Raw genomic sequence first — 13,234 nt, forward strand, 5'->3', positions numbered from 1 at the left:
CAGCTGAAGACCGGATAACTCATCTTGAGGAACAGGTCATCGAGTTGAAGGCTGAAAATGAAAAGCAGGCAAAAAAGATAGATGACCTAGAGCAGTGGTTCTCAACTGGTGTGTCGTGGCCGCTGAAAGTTTTTGCCTCCTGCTGCACGGCACCATGGTGAGCTCCTCCCCTTCTACACACTGCGTCGGAAAATGTGTTTATTTCAACGCATGCGCAAAAATTAACAGCTGTTTGGGATCCAGAATCTTCACCAAGGAGACCGGGAAGGGTAGCAGCCCGAGTGTTCCTCACAGTCAGTAAAGCAAGCTGTCTCGAGGCTGCCCTGTCCCCATTGCCGCCATCCTGGTCCCCGCAGTAGGTAGCTAGATTGAAACAGGCTGCGCGGCTGCGGCTCACTACTTTTCAGCAGCATTTCTGGAGAGGGTGGGGGAGAAGGGACCCTGCAACAGGGTGGGTTGGGGATAAAAAGGGGGACACCGGAGAGAATAACGTTTGAAAAAATAGATGGGCCCTGGAAGCATGGGGTAGGAGGAGAGGGAGAGACTGGCCCCGACCCCCAGCCTGAATATTTTTTTTTCTCACATTCCGTTGTCAGCAGGCAGCACTCAGGAAGCAGCGGGGACAGGCACAAAGTCTCAAATAGGTTGCATGGCCGGCGGCTTGCTACTACACGTGGGGGAGAAAGAGGCCCTGTGGCGTTGCAGCCTATGTGTGTCTTATCAGCTGCGGGGACCAGTACGGGGCAATGGTTAAGAAGTTTCTGCCCAGCGAACAGTCTCTTTCTCCCCCACCCTCTCAGGAACGTTGGGTTAGTAGTAGCAAGCCGCGGCCGTGCAGCCTATTTGAGACTTTGTGCCTGGTCTCCGCGCTGCCTTGCGAGTGCTGCCTGCTGACAACGGAATGTGAGAAAAAAAATATTCAGGCTGGGGGTCGGGGCCAGTCTCTCCCTCTCCTCCTACCCCATGCTTCCAGGTCCCATTTGCCGAGTTGGTGTAGGTTTAGGAACTATGCTCCTTACCCGAGAATTGCCGGGGCTCATGGGAGGAGCTGTCCCCATGATGAGGGGAGACAGCCACCAGGTTCAAGCAGCATACAAAACTGGAGCTGGGGAAAGGGGAGGTAGGGGGTCCTAAGAAACAGGGGAGAAAAAGCAGCATTTTAGTGCTTGTACTAGGTCAAGGATGGGGAGTGCTGCAGGGACAAAAGCTCATGCTTCTGACCCTGGCTCCTCCCCAATGCAGCCTGGCTAAGAGGCACTCTGAGGCAGGGGAAGACTGGAAAGCAGGGGAACTGTGAATCAATTTTCCAATCTGAAATGAACATTGGTGAAGGTTGGGGATGGAGTGGGGGAGGAGGTGATGACAGGTGTGTGTGTGAGCGAGCGAAACTGGTCAGGGAGGTGACGTGTATGTGTGTGAGAGAGACAATGGTTGGAGGCGACTAGTGTGTAAAAGATTGGTTGGGGGAGGTGATTAGTGTGTGAAAGAGACTGATTAGGATGACTGGTGGGAGAGAAAGAGGTGGTTGGGGGGGGGGGGGGGGGTGACTGGTATGTGTGTGAAAAAGACACTGGTCATATATTTTATTGGCTTTTAGTTTCCAGAGGGGGGGGGGGGTTGCCTACCCCTCCAAGGTTGAGGAAAGTGGCCTGATTTAGGCCCTAAGGCTAAGGATCCTGAGGATCAAGCTTCAGCAGCTACTGCTGCTTCTGGTGTGTTCTACTCATCTACTGGCCTGCAAGGGAGAGGAGTAGGAGACTTGCTGGAGAGGGTAAGTAAAGGTGGCTTTCTTAAAGTTATTTTTCTTGATTGACTGCTGTTTTAATTATCGGGTATTATGTGATGTGTCTGCTGTTTTGAAATAATTTATTGGTATTTGAAGAATTTTTAACTTTTTATATGAGTGGCTTTCTTAAAGGTTGTTTTTCTTGATTGACTGCTGTTTTAATTATTGGGTATTATGTGATGTGTCTGCTGTTTTGAAATTTATTTGTATTTGGAAAATTTTTAAATGAGTTTTTAATTACTGGATATTCTATTCATCAGCTTTTTTGAAACATGTATTGTTTATTTGTATAGTTTTACATTTGTTTTACACTTCTTCATTTTGTTTGTATGAGCAATGAATAATCAGAAGTGTGCAGATAAAAACTGAACTGGAAACAGCAAGAAGCTAGACTGTATGCAGTGCAACAAAAACTAACTTTACAGTTACTTTAATTTGTATCTGGTGAGGCTCTATCTGTGTTCTGCCTGAGGAAGAGGCTGAACACGGCATGGAACTTAACTCAGATCAATGTTTCTGTAGTAGTAGATGTTTGTGAATTGCATGCTTTGCTTCTGAGTGAATATTTCATTTCCTCCTTCATTTCTGTTACTATTATTAGTTTTTTACATTCTTATAGATTTTACAACAGCCATGGATAAATTTGTAATAAAAAAAAAAAAAAGCCAGACTCGAACAACCAAGCTCAAGTAGTGCAGTTTCACTGGATGAGAGCAGCAGTGCAGACGTGAATGTCTGTTAGTGATGTCACAGATATCAAATCAAAAACTGGAAAAGCACATTGTCGTAAATACAGTGAGGGGTATTTAAAATTTGGCTTTACATGGACCGGAAAAGAAGACAATCCCAAACCACAGTGTCTTGTGTGTGGCATGAATCTGTCAAACCAATCAATGGTACCCAACAAACTTAAGAGGCATTTAGAGCAGAACCATAAACATGTTGCCCATGAGTCAGTAGCTTACTTTCGTCGCCTCCTTTTCTCATTTAAAAAAACCTCCAATATGATGAAAAAACTTTTGACGATATCTGAGAAAGCTCTCTTGGCTTCGTTCAAAGTTGCAAAATTAATAGCTGAAAAAAAGAAAGCACATAATATTAGGTAGGAACTGATTTTACCAGCATGCAAAAAATTGTTCAAATAATGCTTGGTTCTGCAGCAGCGGAAGAAGTTTCAAAGGTGCCCTTGTCAAATGACAATTCATTGACATGTCTAAGGATATTGAAAGTAATGTTAATCTAAAATTGCAGGCAAGTAAAAAGTTTGCCTTGCAATTAGATGAAAGCACAGATATCAGTGGCAAAGCTCAGTTAATCTCCTTTGTAAGATTTGTGGAAGGATCAGAAATTATGGAACAATTTCTGTTTTGTCGAGAGCTAAAGGCAAGAACAATTGGTGCTGATATTTTTAATGCAGTAAATACTTTCGAGAAAACAATCTGCTTTGGCATTACTGTGTTTCTATTTGCTCTGATGGTGCAGCAGCTATGGCAGGGCAAATCAAAGGATTCCTCAGCCTTGAAGCAGTATGCAAAGACTTTTTTTTTTTTTAATTGTTTTTAATAACTAATTTCAATAACAGTGTGTTCAGACAAGGTTCACTTATTTTGTTGGGACATTCCCATTCCAATTAAGAAGAAGCTGTATGCAAGAATGCTTGACACTGCTAAAGGAGAAAGAAACAATGGCATTACTAATTGGAGCATCAATACCTGTGTTACTTATAGAGAGAGCTCATTAATTACCAAGAGGTACAGTCAAAGACCCAAAAAAAGGTTGTAGAAAACTACAGAAGTAGTCTATTTATACTGGTCACTACTATCCTGATTTAAAAAGAGCATTTCATAAAAGCTTTATGCAAGCAAACTGGACATTGTAGTAAAGGAGAAAAAGACAAGCATGGCATTGCTGACAGGAGCATCAGTACCAAGTAAGTAATGTGCTACATATGGAAAGAGCTCATCAGTTACCAAGAGGTACAGTCAGAGACTCAAAAAAAGGTGTACAAAGCTAAAGAAATAGTCTACTTATACTGGACTCTACCATCCATCCTGATTTAAAAAGAACATCCAAGTGTACCTGATAGAATTGTAGAGACTGAAGAAGTTGTGATCACATGGGACATTCACATTCCAACTGAAAAAACTTGATGCAAGCAAAATGGATTTTGTAGTAAAGGAGAAAAATGCAAGAATGGTACTTAAACTCCTGTTAGCAATGCCAAGCACCTACTGTGTTACGTATGGAAAGAGATCATCAAGAACCAAAACATGAATCGGAGACAAAAAAAGGTTGCAGAAAGATATAGCATTAATTACAATTAAAGATCACCACCAACTTGATTATAAAGAATCTCTAAGAACACTTGGATATGTTGCCTGTACTTATACCCTATGAAGTCCAGGAGGCAGGTCACTTGGCACAATGCAAGTGTTAAGAAAAGAACAAGCAGTAAATCTGAGAGATTGAAAGCATATCCAGCATACCTGAGATGTATGAGTGAAGTTCATTCCTGCAATAAACAGGTATGGATAAGTTTCTTTTAAAAGTGACGCTGCTGATGCTCTCCTCACCATGTGGGCATACAGGAAAGGAGGTTGGGGATGCTGGGCAGGGAGAGGTGGGAGACAGAGAGAGAGTATGGGGGCTGCTGAGCAGGGTGGGAAAAAGGGGTTGGGTGTATCTGGGCAGGGAGAGTTGAGAAGGGCAGAGTGAGCACAGGAGAGGATGTGGGGAGGTGAGGGAATGTTGGGCAAGTATGTGAATGTGAGGGAGTAATTATTGAAAGGGAATAATTAATTTGGATAAGTGAAGGATGATGGGGGCATGCTGGAGTGATGGAGTGCAAAATGTATAATATGTCAGTTTTGGGAATGTGCATTTCTATCTTTGTACTTTGCTTAGTGCAGGAAGAAATATATTTCTGTTTCCATTTTTCCAGTTTTGCACTGCATGTAGAGTGGCTTTTTGGGGTTTCCATTCCAGCTTTTGCCTCCACATTGGTGAAGGTCGGTTATGTGTTTATGTGACAAAGGTGAGTTATTTTACTAGCTCGTAGAGGTATCACTCTTATTTGCGGTGTTTTTTCGAGAGGACATGCATTAGTGGTGAACTGCTGCCTTTTCATAAGTACAGCTATTTGCCTGGTAGTAGAGGGAGTTTGTGTTGCTGTTACTGAGATGATACAAGAACCAGAATATCTTTTGTTTGTATGATGAGCTGTACAGGAAATGTCTTAGTTCTGCTCTGCACCCATTGTTGGAGGGGTTCCTGTGGATGCAGAATGTATGTTTACATTTCGCTCGGTGATGGTCATGTGTTCAGTGTGTCATGCCTGTGAGCATCATCTGTCAGATGTGTCCCGACAGAAAAAAGGTTGAGAAGCACTGACCTAGAGAATAGGTCCCGATGGGGTAATCTGAGATTTATCGCCTTCCTGGAAACAATCAAGGACAGTAATCTGCTGGAAGTATTGGAAACCTGGCTTCCGCAAGTTTTGGACCATACACAGAAACATGGCGCCCTACAACTAGAGCGAGCGCACAGACTGGGACAAAGATAATCTAACTCCTTTCGGCTGCACCAGGTCATTGCGAAGTTTCTAAACTCTGCACATAAAATGGAAGTTCTGCTTGCTTATAGGACAAAACGCACATTGGAATATGAAGGGAGTACTGGTGGTAGCTCAACGGAAGGCATTTGCTTCCCTATGTACAAAGCTGATACAAAACAAGGTGCCCTTCATGCTGCAATTCCCTGCTCGGCTGCGAGTCACCTGGCAAAATGAGTCTCGGATGTTTGACTCAGCGGATACAGCACAGCAATTTGTGAACACCCTCAACTTACACGAGGGGGACTGAGCCGAAAGTGCAGCTGCGATCTTTCAAGCAAGTACAAGGGGAGGCAAGAGCCTTGGTTTTTACCCTTGACTATTACAGTAGCTGGTCCTTAATTTTTTCCAATGGACTTGGTGAGAGTTAACACTTATGGTACTTTCTTATGGGAAAAAAAAAACATTTGCAATTTTCTGACGACGCTACTGGACATGTTCTCCGCATTGCGTTTGTTCATGCTGTTATAACAGATTGATGCACCAGGAAGTCTGGCAGAAACAGTCCTGAGTAACCTGAGTAACCTTGGACAGTGTCAGTGGATATCCTACATGGATGTGGTGCGACTATCAGCTTTGCCGCAATCTTTACAAGAAACCTATCGATATGAACGCGCTCAGATTCCAGCGGCAAGCATTGCGGACTGCAGTGACCTATCTGGACAGCGGTTGCTATGGGATTCTATCTGAGGCCATTTAATCAGGGACTCATTACTGGCAGGATTTTGTCTGGGTGACGCTGTCTTACTATTAGGTTTTTTTTTTTTTTTGTTTTGTTTTACCTGGAAGGAGAGAGCGCTCCATGAGGAAGAAGTACAGTTATCTATGGTTAGAGAATGGGATAATACAGTAGGGGTTTGGGGATCAGGACATCGGATCTTTCATTTTTGAAGTAGAAATGATAGATTTTTGGTAATGGCACTCTATAGTTGAAGGACTTCGGGTATAGGCTGGGAGGCCTGAGTTCGTTCATTATGCATTTACTGCAATATTGTTCTTTTCTTGCTTGTAATATCATGACACAGCCTGTCATACATATGGGGTCATGGAATGTCTCAGGCATTGGCTCAGTTAAGAGATATAAGATTTTACAATCTCTGCAGCAGCATCATGTTCACATAGTTATGTTACAAGACACAAAGCTTGATGCGGTTGAACACTAGAAACTGTCGTATGTGGGTGAATCAGGTCTACTCGGCTCAAAGTTCTTCTAGGGTGGCTGGGGTAGCAGTTCTGATAGGTAAACTCCTCTTTAAACTGGAACGTATATTGTCTGATGATGATGGTCAATATCTTATTTTAATTGGCCAACTACATGGGCGGGATTTTACCACCTGTAATCTGTATGCACCCAATGCCTACAAACATAGGTTTTTTACCAACCTGATCACTCTGCTGGCTACTCACACTAAGGGACACCTCTTGACAGGGGGAGACTTTAATTGTGTATTAGATCGTGAGCGAGATAGGTCCACTAAAAGAGCTGGCCCAGGAGATACCTCCACTAAAGGCATCTCCATGATCGTCAGGCTCTTGACATGTTGGACGCTTAGAGGACACTCCATCCTCTCGATCTGGAATACACACATCTCCCGTGCCCATGGAATGGGATCCCGAATAGATTATATCTTAACACAGAGCACAGATTTTGCATGGGTGCTTCAAACTGAGGTGGGCCCATTGGCAATCTCAGATCATACCCCGGTCCTCTGACTTTTTAGTGGGGGCACCTATTAAATCCTAACGACTCTGGCGTTTTCCCCGATGACTGTATGGTGACGCTGCTTTTCGGGCTTTCCTCACCAAACAATGGGAAGATTACACTGTTAAGAATGAACAGCATAAATCTCGACCCTTGTTGTTCTGGGAAGCAGCAAAAGCAGTTCTTAGGGGTGATTTAATAGCTTACATAGCCAGGACCAACAAGGCCCAACTGCAGCAGATTCGTACCCTAGAAAGTCAACTGTTGACTGCCAAGGGTTCTTACGAGAGGTCTCCTATGGCTGCCGCTAAGTCCACCATTAGTAAGTCTTATGTATGAATTAAATTCTTTTTAACATATACGTGCACGGAAATCTGCTTATTTCAAGGCTAAATATTATCACTATGGCAGTAAATTGAGTAAGCTCTTAGCGAACATGACCAAATCCTGGGGAACTAAGACACACATCATGACAATGAGATCCCCTATGGGCCATCTTGTTAACTCGGACCAAGCAATGGGAGACATTTTTTGCCAATATTACCGGACGTTATACCAGGCTGATCCCATAGATCTGGTGGCCCTCACAGATTATTTAGCTCTCTCCAGGTTACCCCATCTTTCTGAGGACCATCTGACCCTACTTAATCTTCCTATCCAACCTCAAGAAATCCAGACTGCTATTAAGATGGCCAAACCTTTGAAGGCTCCAGGTCCTGATGGATACCCGGCTGAATTTTACAAAATTCTTCTTCCCCATATAGTGCTGCCCTTGATGGAGATGCTCAATGATCTTATTGCTCATCCAGCTTCTCCGTTTTAACGCAACGTAGCCCATATCACAGTTATATCTAAGGATAATAAAGACCCGACTCTACCGGAGTCCTACAGGTCAATTTCCCTTCTAAACTTTGATATTAAGCTTTTGGCAAAGGTTATGGCCAATCGATTATCTCGCCTCCTTCCTGCTATAATCCACGAAGACCAGGTTGGTTTTGTGAAAGAGCGAAATTCTTCCTCCAATGTTAGGAAAATTCTGTCCTCTCTTGAGACCTGTCACTGGCAAGATATTCCATCTATACTGATAAGCTTTGATGCTGAAAAAGCTTTCAATAGGGTGGGCTGGCCATTTATGTATGCCATATTGAATTCCTTGGGTATTAGTGGATATTTTCGATTGGCCGTTCAGGCCCTATATCATAACCCGATGGCCTCGATCCTGGTAAATGGAACCTTAACGCTACCCTTTCCCATTAAAAGGGGCACCTGTGAAGGTTGCCCGCTTTCACCCCTCTTTTTTGTGCTAACATTGGAGCCTCTTCTAAATCGCATTCGTGGCAACTGCTCTATAAAAGGGGTCCCTCCTAGACATGGTAAGCCTGCTCCTTATAAGCTGGTAGCTTTTGCGGATGACCTCCTGGTACATCTCAGCTCTCCGCAATCTTCTTGGGAGGTGTTAATGCAAGAAATGGCCATTTATGGCCCCTTAGCAGGATTTAAATTAAACTTGGGGAAATCTGTTATACTGTTGACAATCACAACAAAAAAAATTTGTGGCATAAAGTATACTGGATTGCAGAATAGGAGCACTACTGCACGCACAAAATCACAACAGTCAACAGGGAAATGTGCAGAAAGATTCAATGTCCACACTTCTTTGATGCAGTCATAATTTTTATATTCAGACGGCAACTCCACAGTACATTAATACAGAATTTATAGTACAAAAGGGTCCCCTGACACGGACCCGTGTTTCGCCACCAGGCTTCTCTACATGAAGTATTTAAAGTTCCGATTCGCTTTAGCTACCACAGAAGTAGAAACTTACGTGATTTTCTGATTCAATCTGAATTACGCCCCCTGGATTCTTTTCCCTCGATTTACAGTGGTCACCATCCCTGTGACACATGCTCAGTATGTCCCTCTCTCATTGTCCACTAATTCCTTTACAGACCCCCAATCAAATAAAACTTATGCCCTGAAATTTAATTCGAACTGTTCCACATCTGGTGTAGTTTACATTATTATTTGTCCATGTCAACTTATTTACGCTGGGAAAACCATTAGACCCATTAAAACAAGGATTATTGAGCACAAATCAAGCATTGCAAATTCTCAGGACAATGCTCCTTTAGTTGCCCACTGGACTGAAAAATCTCATATCATCTCTGATCTCCGCTTCTGTATTATTGATGTAATACCCCCCCCCCCCCCCACGTCGGGGTGGTAACCAGCCTGAGATTCTTACGCGAACAAAGATGGATTTTCAATTTGCATAGCCTTATACCATTTGGATTGAACAAAGAAATTGAATGGCGTTATTTCATTTAATACACTTCATGTATTCCTTCCATTGTGTCCTTTGTCTATACGACCTTTGCCTTTGCCTGAACTGTGAAAAACTGTTTCTATGGTATTTATGTCTCCGGACATACTGCTTTGTTACTTTTCTTAGGTAGTTTCCTTTCACGGCCACTTTTACATTACATTCACTGTGTTCAGTTCTCCATTACGTCTGATGGTGGACATCTCTCTTCTGATTGGCTACTGAACTCTTCGTGCCAATTTTTCTAAGTTAAATGGCCGCCGTTGTATTGCTCGCATTGCTCTCCCAGTGACACCAATGCTTGAAACTGAATTCAGGTATGTCATCTGTTTTCCAACAAGGTTAATTTAAGTTCGTACCTATTGTTATGTATGATTGTTACTAGCTTTGACCCTTAATCAACCCGCTGTGACGGCTGCCATTACCTCTACCCTAATGTACTGCCTTTCTCGTGACAAATTTCCTTGCTAAAATTTGTGTTAGACCATCTCAAAAAACTGTGTTGGCTCTGTGTTCCTAACCAAGTCTATCTTATACTGCGTGTTTTACACTGTATATATTACAGCCTATTACATTGTCAATGCTATACATAAATCTTTGGCGACTACCGATACAACCTGTGTTGGTTACTCTACGCTTTGTTTACACCTTTCTCCATTTTCTTACTCTATCAGACATGTTTCCTCTATAATTGTTGATTTTTACAATATATTATAATTACTGTTACTCACCATTGCCGTGCTCCTTTGTGTTTATTGTCCACTGCCTTAAAATCTTTTTCTCTATCTGTTGTATTTTATCTTTTAGAACAAAGATTTTGCTTGCCCGTCCCTCCCGATGCAGCCTGGTGGCGAAACACGGGTCCGTGTCGGGGGACCCTTTTGTACTATGAATTCTGTATTAATGTACTGTGGAGTTGTCGTCTGAATATAAAGATTGTGACTGCATCAAAGAAGTGTGGACATTGAATCTTTCTGCACATTTCCCTGTTGACTGTTGTGATAAAGTATACTGGACAATAACAGTGTAACATCAAAGAGATTATTTATTTTACATATGCATACTAAACAATATGCACAAAATTAAATACACAGTAAACAATTGTGTGAATGTGAAGGACCCCGACATGACCGTGTTTCGCATCAAGCTGCGTCAGGGGGACCAGAAAATTCTCAAATCTATAAAATGAAAAAGCAAAATTGCTTACCTTGTAATAGGTATTATCCCAGGACAGCAGGATGTAGTCCTCACATATGGGTGATGTCTCTGACGGAGCCCTATCATGGAAAACTGTCAAAGTTTCTAGAAACGTTTGACTGGCAGACTGAGCCCACTGAGCATGCCCAGCATGCCATGATATCTCGAGCCACAGGAGTCTCCCTTCAGTCTCGTGTATAGCAATAAGCGTTAGCAAAAATAAAATAATAAAATGTATCAGACCCAACTCCGCGGGGTGGTGGTTAAGTTTTGTGAGGACTACATCCTGCTGTCTTGGGATAACACCTATTACAAGGTAAGCAATTTTGCTTTATCCCAGGACAAGCAGGATACTAGTCCTCACATATGGGTGATTAGCAAGCTATAGGCAGAGTCATTTTGTAGTGGACCAACACTGAAGTACTGTTGGAAAAAATTGAGGAGGCCTAAATCACAGAAGGTTGGATGTAGAAGGAGTAGGACTATGGTGGAAACAAGTTCTTTAAGACAGATTGTCCATAGGCTGAATCTTGTCGTCCTTCTTTGTCCAAACAGTAATGAGCTGCAAAGGTGTGAAGAGAATTCCATGTTTCAGCTTTACATATGTCAGCTATTGGCACTGAACGATGGTGTGGAACTGAGGTTGACATGGCTCTTACTGAGTCCTCCCCTTACTCGTCCCTGGTGAGGAAGGCCTGCTTTTTCATAGCAGAACTCTATACGATCTGCAAGCCAGTTACAGAGAGTTTGCTTGCCCACTGCTTTACCTAGATTGTTTCGTCAAAAGAAACAAAGAGTTGAGTGGATTTCCTATGGATTGTAGGGCGGTCTAGGTAACAGGCAAGTGCATGTTTACAGTCTAAGGTGTGCAAAGCTCTCTCACCTTGGTGAGAGTGCAGTCTTGGGAAGAATGTGGGCAAGCCTATGGACTGATTTAAGTGGAATTCCGTAACTACCTTGGGAAGGAATTTTGGGTGTGTACGGAGTACCACTCAGTTATGTAGGAATTTTGTATAGGGTGAGAATGTGACAAGTGCTTGTAACTCACTAACCCTTCTAAGCAGACGTAATGGCTACTAGGAAGAGAGACTTCCATGTAAGGAATTTAATATCGCAGGAATCCATGGGTTCAAAAGGAGAACGCATGAGTCTTGTTAGTACTACATTAAGGTCCCATTCTGTGACTGGTGGCCGTAATGGGGGTTTCAGGTAGATTAAACCTCTCATAAATCTACTGACAAGGGGTTGCACTGATATTGGTGCATCCCCTATTGTATGATGGTAAGCTGAGATAGCACTTAGATGTATCCGTACGGACGAGGTCTGGAGACCAGAGTTTGAAAGGTGACAGATAGACTAACAAAGATGTTATGGGGCAAGAAAAGGGGTCAATACTTTTCTGAACACACCACATGGTAAATCTTTTCTCCACTTCAAACTATAGTTTTTTCATGTGGAAGGCTTATGTGAAGCTACAAGCACTTGAGAGACATTAGTTGAAAGATTGAGTGGTTGTAAGATTAAGCTTTCAACATCCAAGCTGTTAGAGATAGGGATTGGAGGTTGGGGTGATGCAACCTGCCCTGATCTTGAGTTATGAGAGTTGGAGTTGTACCCAGGCGAATCTGGTTCCTGATCGAGAGATCTAGAAGCATGGGGAACCACATTTGGCGAGGCCAATACGGGGCTATGAGTATCAAGGACCCCTTGTCCTGTTGTAGCTTCAATAGAGTTTTGGTTATTAGCGGTATCGGGGAATACGCGTATAGAAGACCTGGATTCCAGGGGCGAGCAAAGGCATCCCTTGCTAATTGATGGTTCTGTCTGAACAGAGCGCAAAAGTTGCCCACTGTGATTCAGTTCAGATGCAAAGAGGTCTATCACTGGTTGACCCCAACGTTGGAATATCCTGGTCGCTACTAAAGGATCCAGGGACCACTCGTGAGGCTGGAATTGACGACTGAGGCGGTCTGCAACTACGATGTGAATGCCTGCGAGAGAAGTGGCCCGGAGAAACATGGAATGTGTCAGGGCCCAACCCCAAATCTGTGCAGCTTCTTGACAAAGGAGATACGAGCCCGTACCTCCCTGTTTGTTCAGGTACCACATGGCAACTGTGTTGTCTGTTTGTATCAGAATAGTCTTGTGTGAAAGGCAGTCCTTGAACGCATGTAGAGCATAACGTATAGCTCGAAGCTCTAGGAAATTGATTTGAAAGGTTGCTTCGAGTTTTGTCCAAGTACCTTGAGTTTGGAGATTGTCTATGTGAGCTCCCCAGCCCAAGGCTGATGCATCTGTAGTTAAAGTTACTTGTGGAACTGGTTGTTGAAAAGGTAGGCCTTTGCGCAAGTTCTTGCTCACCCACCAGAGGAGAGAAGAATGTAGTTGGTGGGTTATTTGAACTGGTGACAACAGTGGTTGAATTGCTTGTATCCACTGTGATCTTAATGTCCATTGGATTATTCTTATGGCTAATCTGGCCATAGGAGTGACATGAACTGTGGAGGCCATGTGGCCGAGCAGAGTTAGAAACTGATGTGTGTCACCTTTTTCTATAAGCGGAGAGAGTTTGCTAATGAGGAGAGTGTCTCTGCCCGGTCCTCCGGGAGGAAG

At 43.2% G+C, this 13,234-nt stretch overlaps 1 protein-coding gene across 1 annotated transcript in view; it reads right to left on the reverse strand.

Annotated features, from left to right (window-relative positions):
* Positions 1-13,234, reverse strand: part of BICC1 (BicC family RNA binding protein 1) — a 677,586-nt gene that overhangs the window by 68,533 nt on the left and 595,819 nt on the right. The gene's annotated exons all lie outside the window — the stretch shown is intronic.

Source organism: Rhinatrema bivittatum, chromosome 7 (genome assembly GCF_901001135.1).
Source record: "Rhinatrema bivittatum chromosome 7, aRhiBiv1.1, whole genome shotgun sequence".
NCBI classification, from domain to species: Eukaryota; Metazoa; Chordata; class Amphibia; order Gymnophiona; family Rhinatrematidae; genus Rhinatrema; species Rhinatrema bivittatum.